This window comes from Nanorana parkeri, unplaced genomic scaffold (assembly GCF_000935625.1).
Source record: "Nanorana parkeri isolate BGI_ZX_2015 unplaced genomic scaffold, ASM93562v1 scaffold621, whole genome shotgun sequence".
Lineage (NCBI taxonomy): Eukaryota > Metazoa > Chordata > Amphibia > Anura > Dicroglossidae > Nanorana > Nanorana parkeri.
In genome coordinates, this window is record NW_017306889.1 from 71,610 (window position 1) to 85,199 (window position 13,590).

At 39.2% G+C, this 13,590-nt stretch overlaps 1 protein-coding gene across 1 annotated transcript in view; it reads right to left on the bottom strand.

Annotated features, from left to right (window-relative positions):
- Nucleotides 1-1,981, bottom strand: part of TMPRSS9 (transmembrane protease, serine 9) — a 62,442-nt gene extending 60,461 nt beyond the window's left edge. The window contains exon 1 of the mRNA XM_018563005.1: nt 1,843-1,981. The gene's annotated coding sequence lies outside the window, so the exon portion shown is untranslated. The remainder of the gene's footprint in view (nt 1-1,842) is intronic.
- Between the last annotated feature and the right edge of the window lie 11,609 nt (nt 1,982-13,590).

A 13,590-nucleotide genomic window follows, 5' to 3' on the forward strand; every position in this document is an offset into this window, starting at 1 on the left:
CTTATAATGTGACAAAATAAGTATTATGAGGACAGTGCCTTCGAGACTGAGAATGGGAACAAGGACATGGAATTTGAAGTATGCATGTCAAATCTTGGCTTGGCACTAGAAACTGGGACATCTTGTTAAAGAAAATGATGGTAAAGTAGCTGGGTGTTCTAGATGAGCTGATGATATAACAGGTATTAGTTGGACAAGTATCAACAATCCAAAGCAATTAATTAGAGAAACAAGATGACTCTGGCACAGAAGAAATCGACCGGCCATGCAGCACAGACAGGAAGGATCCTGTTGTGTTTAAATAGATTTGAATATGGATATAGCGTTGGATATGGCACACATGAAATTAAATAATCATAAGAATAAAATGAAAAATGACTTTGTAAAAAACTCAGTCGTGGTGTTTTTAAAAAATAATTCTGTAGAGCGTGAAACAATATTAATATATATATACATAGACAATATATGAGATTAGCAAGACAAGTCACAATAGTTTTACAGATGAAATATGATAAATGCTCCTATAGCCTTATCAAAAAGCATCAGTATCTTGCTAATCAGCCCCGCTGGCTCTTAAAACACCTGAACAATGCCTGCATCCAATCAGATTGTTCAGGTATATTGAGAGCCAGCGGGGCCGACTAGCAAGATACTGAAGCTTGGCCCAGTGGGAGATTCCTCCAGCCACACAGTTTATCGTGGATGGAGGAATCTGTTGCACTTTTTCCATCTGACCATAGAAAATCTGCAGATAATCTATAATATGGTAAGCGCTAGGGATGTGCTTGATGTGCTTGATGTGGAGCAAGAGTTCGACTCGAACATCAACAGTTCGTGTGTTCGGCAAACACACAAACTATCAGGGCATTCCCTGTACACAGCACAGTGCCTTGTGAGCACTGATTGGCTAAATCAGGGCACAGTACTCTGTAAAGGTGGCCATACACTTTACATCCATCGCAAGACCTTAGTCTTGCGATGGTTGTAAAGTAATTAAAAAAAGGTATGATCTGCCCATCTTGGGCAGGCAGATCGTACTTGCGATCATCGGAAGCGCGCCCCCCTGAGGGGCGGGATTCCGATGACCGCAATGCTGAACGGGCAGTGTGCACGTGCGCACACCGGCCCGTTCGGCATTTGTCTCCCGAGCATCATTCAAACCAGCTGAAATCGCGGGATTTCCTGCGATTCTCGTACGAGAATCGTGTAGTGTATGGGCACCTTAAGAGCCATGGCTGGGCAAAGTAATGGTGACTTTGCCCAATAATGGCTCACCTGTCAGATGCCGTACAGCTGTAAACAGTTGGGCGGAGCTAGCTAGCTGTCACCGCTAGCTCCGCCCAATTGTTTATATTTTGCCGGAAACTGTCAGAATGCCATTCTACAGTGGGAGTTCATCACAAGCGTTTTTTTTCATTGATACATGTCCCCCAGGGCAGTACCCGTATCCCCATAAACCTTTTATGGCCATTAACTTGCATATAAGCCTTGAAAAAGGGGACAACTAATTTTTCAAGTTCCATAGACTTGCATTAAGTTCAAGTTTGAATTAAAATTTTCCATGTTCTTTTCTCATGTTCTAAAGTTCAAATTCGAACCGATCACTAGTAAGCTCTTTGTTTACAACTGCTTGACTGCAATATGTTGATTTACACTGTCGTAGCTGTGAACAAAGACCTAATCCCTTGCCAACAAATGATTAAAATTATGATTAGAATTAAAATAATTTATAGCCCAAACTTAGTTGGTTGGCTTTTTTGAACAGGCATTTCTTTAGTTTTCAGTCATGTAAGAAAAAACAACAACAATAAGAACAGACTGCAATAAAAATGATTTACTTACCATAAAAGCTTTGGGATGCGAGTTGCTATGTATTTGGCTGGATTTGAGTTACTTTATCAGCTTGTCTTTAGATGTTGCAAGCATTTCATAAAATGGATTTTTAGAATCCAAGATATGGCCAATAAACCTGAATACAAGTTGACTGATAGAAAATAATTGTTAGTAATATTGATCGAAACACATGTACAATTTGCACGTGCTTGTCAAAACTAAAGGCGATTGTGATGTTATCAAAGTGTTGTGCAATTTAATATTTTACGACACATAACAGGTATAAATGAATAGTAATTGAAACATGGCCAAGAAAAACGGATTCCAGGAATTGTGAAATAGTTTAAATTGTACTCTTTTTTACTGCAGATTCAGCTTTTCATGCTACTGCAATAATTAATCAATAATGTGCCCGCTCATACCCCTAAATAGTTAAACTTCTGTGACATTTATGTATTACATTCTTATTAAAAGGTGCTAATTTTCAACAGATATATAGAATCTTATCAAAAGAGTCCACTCTGATTAATAGTGCAACAATTACATATTATAAACTGCAATAAACATGAGAAAAGTGCACTTTAAATTGATACACCAATAGTGCAATAAAATAAAAGTTGTGCACCCACCAATCCTACATGGGTTTACATCAAGTGATATAGCAAAACAAAATCCTCTGTGCGCTTTGCGCCTTTCACCGTCCACTCCCAATAAACAAACATAAATGATAAAAACGCATCCAAGCCAGATAACATCTCCTAATTCAGATTATAGCGCTGCCATTTCTCGGAATACTCCCAGGGTACGTTACGTCGTAGTTACACGTGACTTCATCAGGGGGCATTTCATGCTTCTACGGCCAAATAAATTGATGGAGAGCACCAAGAGGAATTCTGTTAGACCTCATACAAGAGCTGGGTCTTGTTTAGACCCCGTTCACACTTGGTGTACACTTGCGGTGTGTGGCAGGTTTGCAGCACACGTTACAAATGTGGCAAAAAAGCTCATGCAGAAGCTTGAGTTGTGAGCTTCATGCGTTTTTTGACCAGGTATTTATGCATGTTTGGTGCGCGGGCACAGACGTGCATTTTACCGGCTGTGTTTGGGGTTCCATTAACAAGTGATGAATTCAACGCAAAAGTGTGAATAGGGACTCAAAGTGTATTTAAACCCAAAAACATAAATGGAACATATTATAGCTTACCAATGTGGGGGCTGCAATAGTTTTCTTTTTTTAAGCTTTTTTCACCTTGTGATCTGGTCAGTAAGTCTGCTATTTTTCAACTTCCTTTAATAGACCAAACTGAAGGATGAGACAAACCATTTGATACTGACGAGGATGCTTATAACGGATAGCATTTATTATTATGAAACTTTTGCTGTAACAGCCTAAAAAGTGTCAGCTGGAGTTCTGCTTTAATTTGCTGGTCAACTCCATCAAAATCTGCTAGTCCATCAAACACTCCCCTCTCCATAGGATGACAGTGCTGCTGTCCAAGGGTGGCTCCATTGCTCCTCCATAGAGTGAAGACATCCTTGGACAGGAAGTATGGTACTGGCCAGATCACTCAATGAAAAGGAAGAGAAAAAAGCCTAAAATGAATAAACTAATGCAGCCACCACATCTAAGGACTGGTTAGCTGCAGTGTATTAAATTTTTATTTTTTGGTTTAGATATGCTTTAAAGTTAAAGTCCACCTTTAAAAAAATGAATGCACACATATTCATAAAAGAAAATATGTACATTTATAATTTTTTTGCTTTGGAACTAGTAAAGCATTTAAACTGCTTTACTGGTGCAACGCTCTGGCTCCTGCAGACTCTTCCTTCCATCCCAGTCTGTACTAAGGTATGAGCATTCTGTAGCAAGGATGGGAGGATGTGCTGATGGACTACAAGTGCGGTGACATCATAAATATGAGGGTAACATGAAAAGAGATAAACGTAGACTTTAAAATATACCTGTCAATAAAGAATCATGTAGGCTAATTATTAACCTGCTCCTGCCAGTTTCTGGAATTAACACTCTCTAAGTTAGAACAAGCAATCAGCATGAGAAGTCAAAGTCAAGTCAGAAGCATTTATCTGTACACCGTATATACTCGAGTATAAGCCGTCCCGAATATAAGACGAGGTACCTAATTTGACCAAAAAAAACTGGGAAAAAGTATTGACCCGAATATAAGCTGAGGGTGGGAAATGAGGCAGCTACTGGTAGATAGATACCAATAAAATTACATGAATATTTATTTAAAAGAAAAATAACCTAGCTCTGTAAGTGGAAAAGGGGGTACAGGGCTACATATCATGTACTACGGATCATTTAACCCATTCATATTAGCAGAGGATAATTGTAAATCTATTGTTCAGTGCACTCTATATGTAGTATATAGTACATGTACATATAGAGTGCCTGCAACAATACATTTACAATGATCCTCTGCTAACATGAATGGGTTAAATGATCCATAGTACAGGGCTACATACAGATCATTTAATACATTCATGTTAGTATAATTGTAAATGTATTGTCTGCACTGTATTAGCAGTATATACTCTATATAGAGTATATACTGCTAATACAGTGCAGACAATACATATATAATTGCTTAATAAATCTCTCACTACCCCCCCTCCCCCCCCCATCTGCCCTCACTCACTGTGTCCGTGTGCCGGTGATCGATCATCACATCACGGAGAGAGCAGGGACGAGTCAGCGGCGCGCTGGTCCAGTGGGAGGAGCTCCAGGTGGGGTCCTAATTTAGCTGGCTCAGAGGTGCCTGCCCGCTAAATTACAACCCCACCTGGAGCTCCTCTCGCCTGATCAGCGCGCCGCTGACTCATCCCTGCTCCCCTGCCTGACTGGCCGCTGCGGGGGTTTTTTTTTTCTTCTTACTTACCTCGCTGAGCGTCGCTGCTGCTCCGGTGTGCGGCGCTCCGAGCGGGGTCATCTGGCAGTCTCCGGCCACCTAAATTAGGACCCGGAGACTGCCAGATGACCCCGCTCGGAGCGCCGCCCACCGGAGCAGCAGTGACGCGACGCTCGGCGAGGTAAGTAAGAAGACGCGCTGGCGCTGACTCGAGTATAAGCCGAGGGGGGGCACTTTTCACCCAAAAAAATGGGCTGAAAATCTCGGCTTATACTCGAGTATATATGGTAGATGTTTTTTGCCAGTGACTCAGAAATTATGTAGACCAGACACAGCTAGCATTTTTAGATGGAAGGTACAGCAATTGCTGTCTACATATTTCTGTCATAACAGGTGCCCTTTAAGTATCAGTTTATTTAAGATAAAATCTGCTTTGGATGCAGCTAAACAGCTGAGTAGGTGTGGGAGAATGGGTCTTAGAGGTCCTGTTGTAGTAGATACACTGCAGTATAGAAGTTAATTGTAATTTTTTTTTTTTTCATATTAAGTTTTTATTAAAGGTTTTCAAAGTATAACAGTTCACAGAAATACAGAAATACAATACAGTGTATACTAACATATGGACAATCACATTACATATAGTACAGAGGGGATGTGGTGGGACAGGAAACACCAGGGGACATCAGGGATGTAGGGGAACCAGGGATTCCCTTGGTGGGGGTATGTTGGGGCGAGTGGGGCTCAGCATGGTCAGTCCCGTGGCGAGGCATTGCGTGACACATACATTCCCATGGCCCCACTAGTGGGTCAATGGTCGATTTATAGGAGACATAGCATAATATGATGAGGTATATGACAGCTACCGGCATACAAAATTAGCATGGAGAGTGGTGCAATTCTTCCATCAATCGCAGGTGGTCTACCCGTGTCAGCCATTCCGCCACAGTAGGTATGTGGGCAGATCTCCAGTATTTGGGAATAAGGGCTTTTGCGGCATTGAGCATAAAGGGAATCACCGATCTCTTATACGGACGTGCTGAGAGGGGGTTAAGATGGAAGAGGCATATCCAGGGGTCCATAGGTGTAGGTATACCGCTAATGGTGGAAATGAGACGAGTGATATCAGGCAACATTTGATAAAAATCATTAAATAAATTCCTGCCTATTGAGAGTACAGTATTGACCTACTGTGCCATTTTAATTTTGGAAAGACCTATTAGCATATATAGACCATCATTGCCTGAAATCTACCCACTTGTAATTAGTGCTCCAGTACAGTTGCTTCGCAACTACACAACCTTTTATGACACTATATTATTTATATGATAAAATGCTTTGTGTTGTGTTACGCTGAATGGCTCAACCTGACACTAAATGCTGATATGGTCTTCAGATATCCTACACTGTTTAAAGACACATGGAAGGATAATATAGTAGACAATGAAAATATGCCAGTTCTTGGTTATTTTGAATTAGTTGATGTGGCTAGGTATATGTAGGTATACAGAGAAGGGAATTTATCAAAACTGGAGCAGACAAATTCTGGAGCACATGTGCATGGCAACTAATCAGCAGCCATCTTTTATTTTAAAGCTTAACTGAACAAACTGAAGAGAGAAGCTGATTAGTATGTCTTAGTAAGATTGAAAGACAACATGTCAGCTACCCTTTCATAAAGGACTAAATACCTACCCATGAAGGACTAAATACCATCCTTAAAGGACTATATACCCATCCATAAAGCACTAAATACCCATCAATAAGGCACTATATACCCATCCATAAAGGACTAAATACCCATCCATAAAGCCCTAAATACCCATCCATAAAGCACTAAGTAAATCCCATCCATAAAGCAATAAATACCCATCCATAAAGGACTAAATATCCATCCCTAAAGGACTAAATATTCATCCATAAAGGACTAAACACCCATCCATAAAGGTGTAAATACCGATCCATAAAGCCCTAAATACCCATCCATAAGGGACTAAATACCCATCCAAAAAGCAATTAATACCTATCCTTAAATGACTAAATACCCATTCCTAAAAGACTAAATATTAATCCATAAAGGACTAAATACACATCCATAAAGGACTAAGTACTCACCCACATGGACTAAGTACTCATCCATAAAGGACTAAATACCCATCCATAAAGCACTAAATACCGTATAACTAAATACTCATCCCTAAAGGATTAAATATTCATCCATAAAGGACTAAGCACTCATCCACATGGACTAAGTACTCAGACTAAGACCAGATATCTATCGAAAAAAGGACTAAATACACATTGTTTCTCTTTTGTTAAACCTCTTCATGGCCCAATTGTTGGAGGCAGTGCCCAAATCACAAGCTTTTACATTGCTTGCAAACACTGACTTCTGTATTATAAATCATAATTAATGTAATATTGTAGATACTGTATGTGCATATGTACATAAATACATATGATAACTAAAGAGCAATTTGAGGCACAAAATGTAAGCATATTGGAGTTACTATTGCTATCCAGTAAATGTAGCAACTATACTTAAAGTGACACTAAACTCGGAAGTTAAATCTTAAAAATGCATTTAAGTATCTTAACTATTAACAAAAATGTATCTTATTTGTGTATCACGCTCTCTAAATTTGTGCTGACAGTATCAGCATGCATTCAGAAATGATTTGAGAATCTACAGCTGAGTGATACACAAATAAGATACATTTTTGTTAATAGTTAAGATACTTAAATGCGTTTCTAAGTTTAGTGTCACTTTGAATTAGAAGGTTCACTCAATTTACCGTAATCTGATTTGTGTCCCTGCAGAATATGCACAAACCTTTATATATGATCAGTAGGAGGGGAGTAGTAATGTAGATCTTGTTGTCTAATGTATATATAATTGCTTCCTGCAAACCAGTCACATTTACACCTTCAAGGCAAGTTTGAACCTGATTGGTAGCAGTGAAAAACTGCCAATATTTTTTAACACCGGGCTTTACGTGAATAAGAGGCAGCCAGGAGGGTGCCCCAGCATCACCAGCAGGTATAGTCCTGGATCACCAAAAAAACAGACAAAAGGGTGTTTTTCCCACAAAAGGGTGGACTGGTACACTACAGCAATGTTTGGATTGAAAACTGAACAGCTCAGCAGGTAAACTATGCTCCTTTATGCATAAGGTTATTTTTTATTTTGACTGAAGTGTAACTTTAAAATGTTGTCATTTTACATGTACTTTAAGCTGAGAGTACAACAGATGTGTTAATAGGGTCTGTTTCATTGTAAAAGGACTCAGCTCTGTTTACAATCTAAAATGGAAGGAGGACTGAACGTAGAAGTACAATGGGGCATTTGTTAGATTTTCATTCTAGCTCTGCTGTCCACTTCAAAATAGTTGAATTCCAGACATCTCCTCCCTCTGCTGATTTTATCACAGGCTGAGAATGAAGTGGAAATTATAGGAGATTCAGATATAGGAGATTCACCAGTTCTCAGAAAGCAGAAAAAAAATCCAAGAATGAAAGAAAAACCTGCATATACAGTAATCAAAAATGGAACTGCTAGTCTGAAACTGATGATACGAATGATTTTTCAGTTTCACATAGTGAGTGTTGTGATGTGTCAGCATACTACTCAGAAACACTATCATGATACCTCGCTGTTAATATAATCAGTCTCGAAAAGTCATTCACAACTGAAATCAATGGGAGCTTTTAAACACATGGCTTTACTCCTGCACAAATACTACGAGACAACCTAAAGTTCCTAGTTTAAGGACAATGTGTGATAATTCTGGTTAACTTTCTGGACATAAAGAAAGCCTTAGTAGTGTCTCTTCACAAGCTTTTAATGAGTTCACATTATGGTTAAATCAATAAAATATGCTGCTACATATAAGCACCTTTCCAAGTGTGATTTCCAAGGAACCGTCTTCATTTCATTTTCATGTACAATAATTTGATCTTAATATAATCTTGCATGTGGATCACTAATTAGACAATTCTGATCTGCTTTTCAATTTTGTACAAGGGCAAGAGGATGCGTGGTATAAATGCCCAAAATATCCACACTATGGTATAAACAATAATAGAACAAATGTAACTGCCGTGCTAACAATATCAATAATTATGCAGTGAAACTTGTATACAATGTGCACCACACTTTTCAAATTAAACACACACCGAATATTAGTAATAATGTAAATCTAATACATATGAAATCTTGTAAAACATCTAATAGCGCAAATGTAATAGTCCACAATCAGTGTAAAAGAGTCTATATAATATCCAATTCAATAATCAATTAGTTCCAGTGAAAGAAATCAGTGCTCCACTCTGCCCAGTGCCCAGCAATAAATCACTGCATTAACCAAATTTAATTGACCATATTTAAACAGTATGGTCAAAGACACACCAGGGTTTGCAATCCTTCTCCCGTTTGTCTCTCCAGCTTCCCCTGATCTCATCTAACTGGTTTCAGAGAGTTTAGATAACAAGAAGCAAATATCTATCAAGAATGCTCATACCTCCGAACCTTTCAGTGTAGTGTCAGTCACTTCCTACCATCGTACCAACATCAGCATGTGCCCTCCCTTTCTGATATGTTTCGTCCACAAGACTTTTTCCAGGAAGGCATAGTGGTTAACCTGAAAATTACAGAGGGCACCTTACCTGTGATTCCCAATATCTCCATACGGCTCCACAATTGCAGCTCATATTTGTGCACTGAAGTACAATGCGTCAAGTTAGGCAGCATTTTCAAAATCAATGGGCTGTAATGCACCTCAATGCTTAAAAAAAATGTTGGTACTGCTGTATTTTCCAATGCATACCGAAAAGAAATTGGGAGTAAAATAAGCCTCATCATTGGTGTCAGTGGCAGTAATAGTAACTCTCAGCATTGGTGTCGGTGGGCGAAATAAAAAACGCATATTGACTGCATATTAACCCCCAGCACTAATGTTAGTGACTGCAATAATACCCTAAGCATTGGTGTCAGTTGCCACAACAATATTCCCCAGCATTGCTTGTCAGTTGCTGCCATAATAACCTCCAGCATTGGTGTCAGTGGTCGCACTAATAACTCTCAGCATTGGTGTCAGTGGCCATAACAATGCATTGTGCACAGTGCAATTCACCACAATAATAACCCCTAGCATTTGTGTCAGTCACCGCAATAATAATCCCCAGCACTGGTGCCAACAACCATAATAATAACTACCCCCAGAATTCATGTCCCCTTCCCTGCATTGATGCATTGACCCCCTCCCAGCATTAGTGACCTCAATAATAAACTCCAGCTATGGTGTCAGTTACTACAATAATAGGTCCTAGCATTGGTGTTAGTCGACGCAATAATACCCTCCAGCATTGATGTTGCAATACTAATCCCTAGCATTTGTGTCAGTCACTGCGATAATAAACCCAACATTGGTACCAGTGACCACAATAATAATAACTCCCAACAATAATCAACCATGTAACCCTAGGCTTAATGCTGAATGGAAACTACCACAGTAATTAACATGTGCATGCTATGTATGCTTGGCTTCTCTTTCAGAAAATATCAATCTATCGGTACAATGTTGTTGTATACATAACGTTTTTAAAGTCCATGGCAAGAAAAGACTGCTGCGAAGGTTTGATTTTACTGTCATTATTATCATGCTATATTAATATATAGTCATAGAGTATATTAATAGTCTAGCCTTGCAATAAGGACATTAGTTGATCTGTAGCCAACTAATGAAATTTGCAGCCAAAGATAATATACCAAACATGTTTCACTTGACTCAAATACAATATATACAAGGTCGGACATGAACTTTCTGCTCTCCTAAGTCTTCCACTGCCTCCGCCAAGTGTGGATGGGAGGGATGGCATACATAATGGTTTATGGATTTCAACCATTTGGTATGTGGTCTCCCCCATCCACACTAGTTTTTTTTACACCTGTAATACTCAGGCCTCTTTTTAGTTATCAGCTTAGCAGCCACCATTGTTACCATGATCACCAAATTGACAGTACAAAAAAAAGTCAAAGCCACAATTGGGTAGGAATCAAAACACAACAATGCCATTGCCTGCTTCCAAGGCTTTGACCACTAGCTAGGCAGCAAACCCAGTCAGTGCAGGAACATAATACAGATATGGCCACCTTCAGCTCTGACTGCATGCCCTATCTAATATGTTGCAGAACATACAATATGAGTCACAACACACCATGGGGGAAAGGAAGACAGGTGAAGAAGTTCCACCAATATGAGTGAATCCAGTCTTGTAACACCTATTGGGAGGGAAAGGTGCAGGCTAATTTGGAGCTACTAAGGCTATTAGAGCATACTAGCTAATTAAAGAAAAACAAAACTATAACCTCAAATTAAATCTCACCACACAACTTACAATATGAGTGTATAATCTCCTTTAGATCTACCAACAGCTATGCTGTACAATGGCTTGCCAGAATGGATACAAATTGATTAGATAGTTCAGGCATGTCATCATATAAGTTTAAGGTCTTTTGTAAAAAGATTGTAACATGTATAACACATGTAAGTTTAGTTAAAATGCTTACTGGAATGATGGTACTTACACTTTTGTAATCTCTTTTTAAGAACTTGTAGGGTGAAACCACATCAAAGTGTTGTACCTACTGATGCACATGGGCTTAGTGCTTGTACGCTTTGGTTGTTAGAGATGTCAAATTGAGGAATTCTGAATGCTGCGTGACCAGGTCAGTCACTTCAACGCATGTGGTTATGATAGGATTTCACTCGTTTGTCGAGCACTGATTAAAAAACAGTCAACCTTGACTATGTGTGGGATTCTGTGTGGAAAGAGGAATTTGATATGGAAGCTGCGAAGAGGGGAGGAACTTGTAAAGCAACATTCGTTTCGTGGTTAGTGTCTTTGTACACATACTGTACACTTTTCATACAGGGCTGGATTTATATTTTTTTTTTCTCCTAGGCCAACTACCTTGTGTGACGCTTATCCCCAACAACTGCTTTGGCCTTGTACCCCCAATGCACACAGCGCATGCATTTTGCCACAAAAACAAGAGGAATTTGTGAATTGAACATAAGTTATTTGTATTGAATGATAGCCTTGCCCAAATAGTAAACAGATAACAACTGGTGTCTTAACAATCAAAACCAAATGAACACAAATACAATCAGAAATGTGTCCACAAAGACAGTCAGTACCATACTGACATAACTGGAAACCTCTGCAGAGACACAGTAAGAACCGTACTATCACAATCGGATACATGGTTGCAGTGACACAGTCAAAACCATACTGACACAGCCAGAAACATTGTCTCCTCTGTGGACACTACAAACTGTGAACTATCATTATTTATTTTCTTTTAGTCTAAACACTCCTGAAAGGTACTAAGTAACAATTGAGGAAGCCCTGATGAAGGGGGAATTGTGGCCTCCCTAAATCTGTTGGCTGTTTTATCATATCAATCCTTTTATATAAACTATTACTCTGAACTCTATCAATTGTGGTGGCACCCCCTGTATCTGCCTAGATGATCCCTCTTTGTGTGGGAGCAGTCTTACAAGGAACACTTTAAACATCCTTAAGCACAGATTCACTGATAAAGTGCGGGATTCTAAAAATAATAAGGATCTAGCCCCTCTTTTGTCCATGCAACCAGAAACATGTCTTCTTTGGACTAAGTACACAGGGGCCTTGTTTGCGATCTTAAAGAGATTGTAACCACCTAAGTCTCCCATCCTGTTTCCAATGCTGCTGACACTCCCTGACATGTCAGATTTAGAAGATACTTCAGGTGGTGGTATTTCTTGAATACACAGGGTTATTCACAAAAGGGTGAAGAGTTTGGAGAAGACAGGAGAAGTGAACAATTTAGGACAAAACAGCTGAACTGGAAAGTGAGCTGAATTGGAGAATTCTTTAAAATCAGCTATATTAGTTCCAAGATACTAGTATGATTCAATGACAAATACACATGAATAATGCACTTAGATTACACTTGGTTTGAACCCCCATTCAAAATCTCCTAAACCAGATTTAAAATGAAAGTTTTTAATTTAGATTTGGATGTGCAATGGATGATGTCATGCATACTAGTGGTGGCCCAGAAGCCCAACTAGTTCTACTCTAATTTAAATCTGGGTGGGCTAGCGGATGTTGCGGCCATTAATACCAAAATGGTAGTAGATAATAAGGGGGAGTCGGGGTTTAGAAGGGCATTAGTTAAATAGAAGTGTAGGCTGGGCATTATCTGAGCATTTTAGGTGCCATTCCCAGCAGCCCTGAAGCCCTAGCAGCCCTGAAGCTCTTTCATTTGGCTTACCGTTCCTCTATAATGCGGAAAATTCAAGCGTACGTCAAGGCAAAAAAATAAATAAAAATTTAGTACATTTCGGGAATACATAGACATTTCCCCATGTTTCCCCGTGTTTATCCTTTTAAACATACTGCAAGTACAGAAAAATAGCTTTTGATGTGTCAGGAATATAGTATGCCTCTACCCTCCCATTTGAAATGACATGAATTCCTAAGCACATGGTGTTAGTCTTGACTACTTCATTTCTGATAGATTACAAAGAACACAAACTTCAATAATCCCCCCCTCCTCATCTCTCTAATCCCTCCTTGTGCACAGGCAGACAACATAGGAAGTTACCAGCTCACAAGATTTCTTGCAAAATCAACAGTATTTTGTTACTTTACTTTAACTTTACACTTATGAAACAGATGTAACAAAACACATTCAATTAAATATTTAGCAGATTAAAAAGGAGAAAATAAGAGAGTTCATTGTTAGGGTTCACTTTAGGTACCCCACAACCTGCCATTGCATCTATTGGAGCACCGCAATTGTGAATGTCCTTATTACTTCTGTTAGATCAGTTTTTAT